Raw genomic sequence first — 8192 nt, 5'->3', positions numbered from 1 at the left:
TAAGAGATAGATTGCCTCCATGGTTGAGCGCCCTGGCATGAACCCGAATTGGTTGTCTGAAACCCGTGTCTCTTGCCTCAATCTATGCTCAATGACTCTCTCCCAGAGCTTCATTGTATGACTCATTAGCTTAATACCCCTATAGTTCATGCAATTTTGTACGTCGCCCTTATTCTTGTAGATAGGCACCAAAGTGCTCGTTCGCCACTCATTTGGCATCTTCTTCGTTTTCAAAATCCTATTGAAAAGGTCAGTGAGCCATGTTATACCTGTCTCTCCCAAAAGTTTCCACACTTCGATTGGTATATCGTCTGGGCCTATTGCTTTTTTATGCTTCATCTTCTTCAAAGCTACAACCACTTCTTCCTTCCGGATTCGACGATAAAAAGAGTAGTTTCTACACTCTTCTGAGTTACTCAACTCCCCTAAAGAAGCACTCATTTCATGTCCTTCATTGAAAAGATTATGAAAATAACCTCTCCATCTGTCTTTAACCGCGTTCTCTGTAGCAAGAACCTTTCCATCCTCATCCTTGATGCACCTCACTTGGTTTAGGTCCCTTGTCTTCTTTTCCCTTGCTCTAGATAGTTTATAGATATCCAACTCTCCTTCTTTGGTATCTAGTCATTTATACATATCGTCGTAAGCCGCTAACTTAGCTTCTCTGACAGCTTTCTTCGCCTCTTGCTTCGCTTTTCTATACCTTTCACCATTTTCATCGGTCATCTCCTTGTATAAGGCTTTACAACATTCCTTCTTAGCCTTCACCTTTGTTTGTACCTCCTCATTCCACCACCAAGATTCCTTTTGGTGTGGGGCAAAGCCCTTGGACTCTCCTAATACCTCTTTTGCTACTTTTCGGATACAACTAGCCATGGAATCCCACATTTGGCTAGCTTCCCCCTCTCTATCCCACACACATTGGGTGATTACCTTCTCTTTGAAAATGGCTTGTTTTTCTTCTTTTAGATTCCACCATCTAGTTCTTGGGCACTTCCAAGTCTTGTTCTTTTGTCTTACTCTTTTGATATGTACATCCATCACCAACAAGCGATGTTGATTAGCCACGCTCTCTCCTGGTATAACTTTGCAATCCTTACAAGTTATACGATCCCCTTTCCTCATTAGAAGAAAATCTATTTGTGTTTTTGACGACCCACTCTTGTAGGTGATCACATGTTCTTCTCTCTTCTTAAAAAAGGTGTTGGCTAAGAAGAGATCATATGTCATTGCAAAATCCAAGATAGCTTCCCCATCCTCGTTTCTCTCCCCAAAACCATGGCCACCATGAAAACCTCCATAGTTGCCTGTCTCCCTGCCCACGTGTCCATTTAAATCTCCTCCTATAAATAACTTCTCCGTCTGAGCAATTCCTTGCACCAAGTCTCCAAGATCTTCCCAAAATTTCTCCTTCGAACTCGTATCCAACCCTACTTGAGGTGCGTACGCACTAATTACATTGATAAGTTCTTGTCCTATTATACCGAACCAAAATTTTTTGGTAGGGTATTTGTATTCAATATCATTATCACGGCATTACCATACCATAGCGAAACATATAAATATATATAATATATAAATAAATAATGTATATAATATTTCAATATTAAAAAAAAGAAACTGGTAAGATGCCTCTCACTCCCACCTAAATCAACCACTACCCACATACCAAATCCCCCACAACACCCCGAACCCACCTTCAAAATCCCATCCTTCTGAATATAAACTGGGAGAGCACTCAGAGCAGTACGTGAACCCAAAAAAGTAAATCCCCCACAGCACCCCCAAAACCTGTCTTCAAAATCCCACCCTTCTGAATATAAACTGGGAGAGCAGTACATGAACCGAAAAAGGTCAAAAAAAACGTATGGGCCTTGAATTGGGTTGAAGGAAAAAAAATCAGATTGTGGTTCAAAAAAGTAGCCCAAAACAAAATGATAATTTACTATTACCATACTATACTATTATTTGATATACCGAAATTTGGTATACCGAAAATTTGGCACAGTAATGATAATCAATTTCGTTATATCAAAAGTTTGATATAATAATTGATACGAGGATTTTTATACGGTAACCGTACCGAAAAAACCCTACCTAGTTAAAGTTGAAGAAAATGAAATGTTGAAAATCCCACTTTCCTCAAAACGCACCGTCTGACTGAAAATTCTACCAAAATTTCCCTCCAGATCCTCCTCCTACTCCCGCTCAGGATTCAACTCCAGTCACCAAAAGGCAAATATTCCCAAAATCTTTTTCCTCTGTTCTTCTTAAACCCTAAATCCCAAAACTTTGATTTCCCTCTCTCGCGGAATTTCAATTTTCATCACCCTGCCTCTCGCGGAATCTGAAGGCTCAGCCATATGGCAGGCAGGCCAGTGATTGTGTAGCTATCTTCTAAAACTTGTCGACTTCCACACCGACAGAACCCGACTGCTTACGAATCGAATTCTGAAAGGCGAGTTTTTTACTCTGCTTCTGCTTGTTTCAGTGGCAATCATATGTTTTTACTTTTGGAAATTGAATTTGTTTGAATTTTGTTTCTTCAAGGTTGATGGAATGGCCGGTGTTGGGGAAATAACGGCTGCTTCTGCATTCCTACAGGTACATATTCCTTGTAATATCGTGTTTGATTACTAACTACTAATTTATTGTAACATTCTAGTAGAAAAGCTCGATTGGAAGTAAATTCATCTGCATATATGTTTATATATCTTTTTCGGTTTTATTTGGAAGGGTAGGCAGAGCCTTTTTTTGCATAGAAATTCTTTTGAAGGAAGAAGCGATGTGCTCTTGGGCACGCTTCACAGGCGGAATGCAGCAGTGGCTTTTGGTTCTTAAGTGGCTTCTTCAGCTTGTGAGGCCTAGAATTTGTTGAGGTTTGGCCTCAGTTGTCATTTACAACAGCTTGGTCTTCTAATGCCGTGTCAATTTGCAGAGCATTTGGTTTGACAGAGGCGACTCATTTGGAGGACTCAAGGAGGAAACTAGTTTTCGTTTGGTAAAATTTTGATGATTGGCTTGTCGTGGGGTTCTAGATAAAGAAGTGCTGAAAGCCAGGCATGTGCCTTCATGGGAATTGTCAGTACATGATTGTCACCTACACACCAAAAGTGGCAGTAATTTGAGATGGCAGCAATGGGGACAGAGAATTGGCTGCAGCATTTTATGCGTCTGGTTTTGAACCATGGGATGTTACAAGGTCAGGCCTTCTTCATGGAGCCATATGACTGGATAAATTGCATGGTGTTGTGTTTGTTGTGGGCTTTAGCTATGCTGATGTGCTTGATTCTGTGGAAGGTTGGTCTGCTTCAGTTCGATTTAATTAGCCCATTTTAAATCAATTTCAGGAGTTTTACAAGCGACCAGACCCTTTTTAAGTCTTGGTGTTTGCAATGGGTGTCAGCTTATGGCCCTTTTGGGGTGTGTCCTAGGCCCTCAAATTGGTGGTGTGCTAGGTGGTGGCGGGGACGCTTCACACCCCAGGTTCATTCACAACAAGTCTAGACGTTTTGAAGGCCTAGTCACCGGCTATAATGTTTAGAGGTATGGAGGGCAGTACATTGGGTGTTTGGGCTGCCTCTGATGAGGGTTCCCTCATGTTTTCGGCAATTTGTTGTCCAGATGGGAGACATCTTGCCATGATGGCTTATTCAAAGCGTTGCTTCTTAATGTGGCAATTCCCATGGTATCCCAAGAGTGGGATGTGGACAAGAAAGGGCCTAGTCCATGGTTGCGGGTGATCCAGAATGCCAGAGAGTGGTGTTCCACAGAAAAAGTGTTCATTTCCGTACATGGTTAGTACTTCTGTGTTCATTGTTCATGAGAATTGCTCCTTTATTATTATTTTTTTCTGGTTACATGAGAGGTCTGCTTTTTGTTGCATTACGTATTCATACATGTTTTATTTGTTGAGCATATGCTTACATGAAAATAAACTGGACATTTAAAATGTCAGTGCAAATCATCAGATGTGTATCTGTGTACGACCTTCTATCATATGTTGAAGAAAGAGGTAGAATCATCACATTCTGGTTAATGGATTCAAAACAGTTTGCTTCTTATTTGAGATATTTGTTTTCGTTATGGGCAGTGGGAACTCAAATTGGTTATATTTTTCGTGAGTGTTGTGGATGCTATTTTCTGGATCCTGAGACCAAATGCCATGCTGGTTGCCATTAATCTTGGAGTGCCATTTGAATTAATTCCATTTCTAGTTTTTTATTTGACAAGAATTCTAATTCTAGTTCTATCATTTGAATCATTTCTTCGTGTATGTATGGGGTGCTATGCGTTTGTGTTGCTGACGTGAATTGTGCTGTCTTTATCATTATGGTAATACAGATGATGACGACGTTTTGTCTGCTTTATTCCGAAATTTACGAGTATACTTCAACTTATATCCAGATTTTCATTTACGAACATGCACTTGTTACATGATTATTTAGTTAATTTTGTTACTTAGAAAGACTGTTCGCAACTCTTCAAGAGTGAGCTTCCTTGAAATTTCATTCAAACTATACTTTAGTTTCTCGAGAATTTTCGCAACACGTCATGAGTAACCTTCCCTGAAATTTCGTAACTATTAAGTCAATTCTCCTTTCACACGTTTTTAGTTGTGAAATTTTGTCCTTTCAGTTTGGTGTTGGCCGGGTTCAGCTCTTTCTTGAGGATTCCTCATTATTTTTCCAGTTCTTTGTTTTGGCTCTACATACAAATGTTCTTTTTTTTTTTTTTTTTTTGGAGGAAAAAGGAAAAAGAAAAACCTTTCTTCATCATCTGTTCCTACTTTGGTGTGGATCCCTCTGACGTAGATTGTGAGGAGCCACTTTCCAATGACGTTGAGCACGCAAAGGGCCTCTGTGTCTCTTCTTTCATCAGCTCCTCGTTGGAAGTATGACGTGTTTCTGAGTTTCAGAGGTGTAGACACCCGCAAGGGTTTTGTCTCCCATCTATACCACGAATTGTCCAAGTACCAAGGAATTACGACTTTTATGGACAACCGAGAGCTTGTAGGTGGAACAAGTATTCCTCTGGAGCTCCCGAGTGCGATCGGAGAATCACATACTGCAATTGTTGTTCTCTCTCCAAACTATGCTTCTTCCAAATAGTACTTGACTGAACTTACAAACATTATTCAGTGCATGGAAGCCAGGAACTCAATTCTCCCAGTCTTCTAATGGTGTGGATCCCTCTGACGTAGGAAATCAGAGGGGGTGGTTTGTCGAAGCCTTTGCCGAGCATGAAGGAAAGTTCACTAGCACTGAAGACAAAAAGATGGTGACTCAGTGGAAAGCTGATTTAAAAGAAGTGTCCAAACTTTCTGGGTGGCATTTGAAGAATTTTAAGCAAGCAAGCATGAACAACGTTCTTGCCCATGTCTTAATATCGTCACACACTTGATAGCTTACTCATGTTCTCTGTTTTGTTATTCTATTCTTCCTTGCAGGTGTGAAAGAGAGCTGATTGACGACATCGTCAAATGTGTGTGGAGGAAAGTGCAAGCTACAATCACTTTGTCAGATGTCTCAAAGACGTTAGTCGGAATTGATTCTGCACTCGAGCAGCTAACTATGCTATTAGCTCATGATGCAAATGATGTTCGCTTGATTCTGTACTCTCGTTTTGTCTTCAAAGACTTCTTTTCCCAATCTTGTAGGAAAGAAATGTGGGATGAAGAGTGCGGAAGCAAATTAACTAAGAAGTGCTTGTGCAATAAGAAGGTTCTTCTCGTACTTGATGATGTGGATGAATTACATCAACTAGAAGTACTGGTTGGGAATCAAAGTTGGTTTGGCATGGGGAGTAGAATTATCATTACAACTAGAAATGAAGGTCTGCTAGTCCAACATGGTATAGCAAAGTCATACAGGGTTGAGGGATTGAATTATGGCGAAGCTCTTGAGCTCTTTAGCTTGAATGCCTTCAAAAAAGACCAACCCGATGAAGAATTTTTGGAACTCTCTGAGCGTTTCCTAAACTATGCCAGAGGCCTTCCAATAGTTCTTAAAGTTTTAAGGTCGTTTTTGTATACGAGAGGGCAAGATGCGTGGAATAGTGAGTTGGATAATCTATATAAAATTCCTAATCAACAAATTTTTGATTCACTCAAAGTTAGTTATGATGGACTCCGGTTGATGGAGAGGAGAATTTTCCTTGATGTTGCATGTTTCCAAAAAGGGGAGTGCAAAAAGCAAGTAATTCAAGTACTAGACAATTCTTTTGGAATTTCTAGTAGTATTCTAATAGATTTGCTAATTGAGAGATCTCTTCAAGATAATGATTTTGAAAACAAGATAGGGATGCATGATGATACAAGAAATGGCATGAACAATTGTTCGTCAAGAGTCTGAAGAGCCTGGTCTACGGAGTAGGTTGTGGCTTCTCAATGATATTTTTCATGTATTCATGACGAATACGGTAAGAAATTATGTAGATATGTACCTAGTTCAAAAAAAGATATGATTTCTATTAATATAAAGTTAGCATGTGAAATTGACGTTTCCTACATTCTTGGTTATTAGGAGACGTGCTATTGAAGGCATAGTACTACAGTTACCCGAATTAGAAGAGGTGCACTGAAATTGCAGAGCCTTATTTAATATGCATGGACTGAGGTTTATGGAGTTCAATAATTTGATCATTTCTTTATGCCCCAAATTTCTTCCATGTTCTTTGAGAATTATAAATTGAAGTTTTTATCCTTCCAAGTTTCTTCCAACCAGCTTTCAACGCTTTTCCTTACTCAACTTAAGATGCATGAGAGCAAACTTTTTGGCTATGGAAGAGAAAAAAGGTAAGTAGTATTGAATAAATGCTTTTTAATTTACAAAATAATCATTTATTTATTATTTTGAATAAACTTTTAAGGTTATAGAAGCTAAATATATGATCTGAACACCCAACTTGAAATATATCGATCTTACCTACTCCTTTAAATTGATGAGTGCCCCAGATTTCAGTGGTCTACCAAACCTTGAGAAGTTGAATCTTGGGCATTGTACAATTTAGTTGAGATTCACCCCGTCTGTTACAGTCCTCAAAAGACCTAAAATTCTGGACATTTTTTGCTGTAAAAGTATTAAGAGTTTTCCAAGTGAGGTTGAAATGGATTCTCTTGAATCTTTAAATCTTAGTGGCTGCTCTCAGATGTGAAAAATATTCCAGAATTTGGGGAGCAGATGAAGAATTTGTCCCAACTTTCCTTATGTGGGACTGCGATCGAGAAAATACCTTCATCAATTGGACATCTGATTGGCCTTAAGCAGTTGTATCTGGATAAATACAAAGATATCTTGAACCTTCCAAGAGCTATTTGTAATTTGAAGTCTCTTAGAGACATCAGAGTGACAGGGTGCAGAATATTTAACAAACCCCAAGGAGACATGGATCACTTAGACTTCCACCCAGCCATAATTGAGGACTTCCTCCACCATCAATTCATGACTACATAGGCCATCTAAATATTACCAGTGCCAGGTAGAGTTGGATTCGGTTTCAATCGGTTCTGTCGTTTGCCGAAATTAAAAACTGAATAAAATTAGTGTTCGGTTTTTATTTTGTTCTATTAATTTCGGTTTGGCTTTTCCGGTTCGGTTGCAGTTCTGTTTTTGGGTGTTTTTTATTTTTTTTACAGAAAAAAAATCTGGAATTTGATTACAAAAGACGCTCAAATCATGTTTCTACAGATTTCAGCTAACCTGTAAACCAGCCTTGGGATTGCAGTGAGATTCGGATACATTGTTTGATCCAATTTTTGGAAACAAGAAAAAATTAAAAGAAACAAAATACTTAATAAGCCATTTCCTTCAAAGATTGGGTTGATCCAAAATTCAGAATCACTTCAGAAATATATAATATATATATACACACACACATACGTAAGCTCTAACATTTCAATCCTATATTAGAAAAATTAAATTTATATTAAAATAAAAAATCCTTTCACTTTTTTTTTTAATTTTTTTTTATGAACAATTGATGTTTTTTTTGTGAAAAAACGACATTATCTACACTAAGGGAAGGAGATAGGCTTAGCCTCATAATAGACTAGCAATAATATGGTTCAAATTCGCCTAAGGGAAGGGGTGGGCTTAGCCTTATAATGGACTAGCAATAAAATGATTCAAATTCGCCTAAGGGAAGGGGTGAGCTTAGTCTCACAATGAGCTAGCAAATTCTCCTTTGGCGAG

The 8192-nt window shown here is 38.7% G+C and overlaps 1 long non-coding RNA gene across 2 annotated transcripts; it reads left to right on the top strand.

The window, feature by feature from the left end:
* The first annotated feature begins 2163 nt into the window (after window positions 1-2163).
* On the top strand, window positions 2164-6107 carry LOC108170015 (uncharacterized). Of its 2 annotated transcripts, XR_011572395.1 has the most exons (3): window positions 2164-2604; window positions 2742-3797; window positions 4815-6107. It is a non-coding gene; the product is annotated as an uncharacterized lncRNA (long non-coding RNA). The 2 variants fall into 2 exon arrangements; XR_003776541.2 differs by lacking the exon at window positions 4815-6107 and having other exon boundaries at window positions 2742-4062.
* The last annotated feature ends 2085 nt before the right edge of the window (window positions 6108-8192 follow it).

Source organism: Malus domestica, chromosome 10 (assembly GCF_042453785.1).
Source record: "Malus domestica chromosome 10, GDT2T_hap1".
NCBI classification, from domain to species: domain Eukaryota; kingdom Viridiplantae; phylum Streptophyta; class Magnoliopsida; order Rosales; family Rosaceae; genus Malus; species Malus domestica.
Note: the sequence above shows the minus strand (reverse complement) of the source record. Positions and strands in the feature narration are given on the sequence as shown.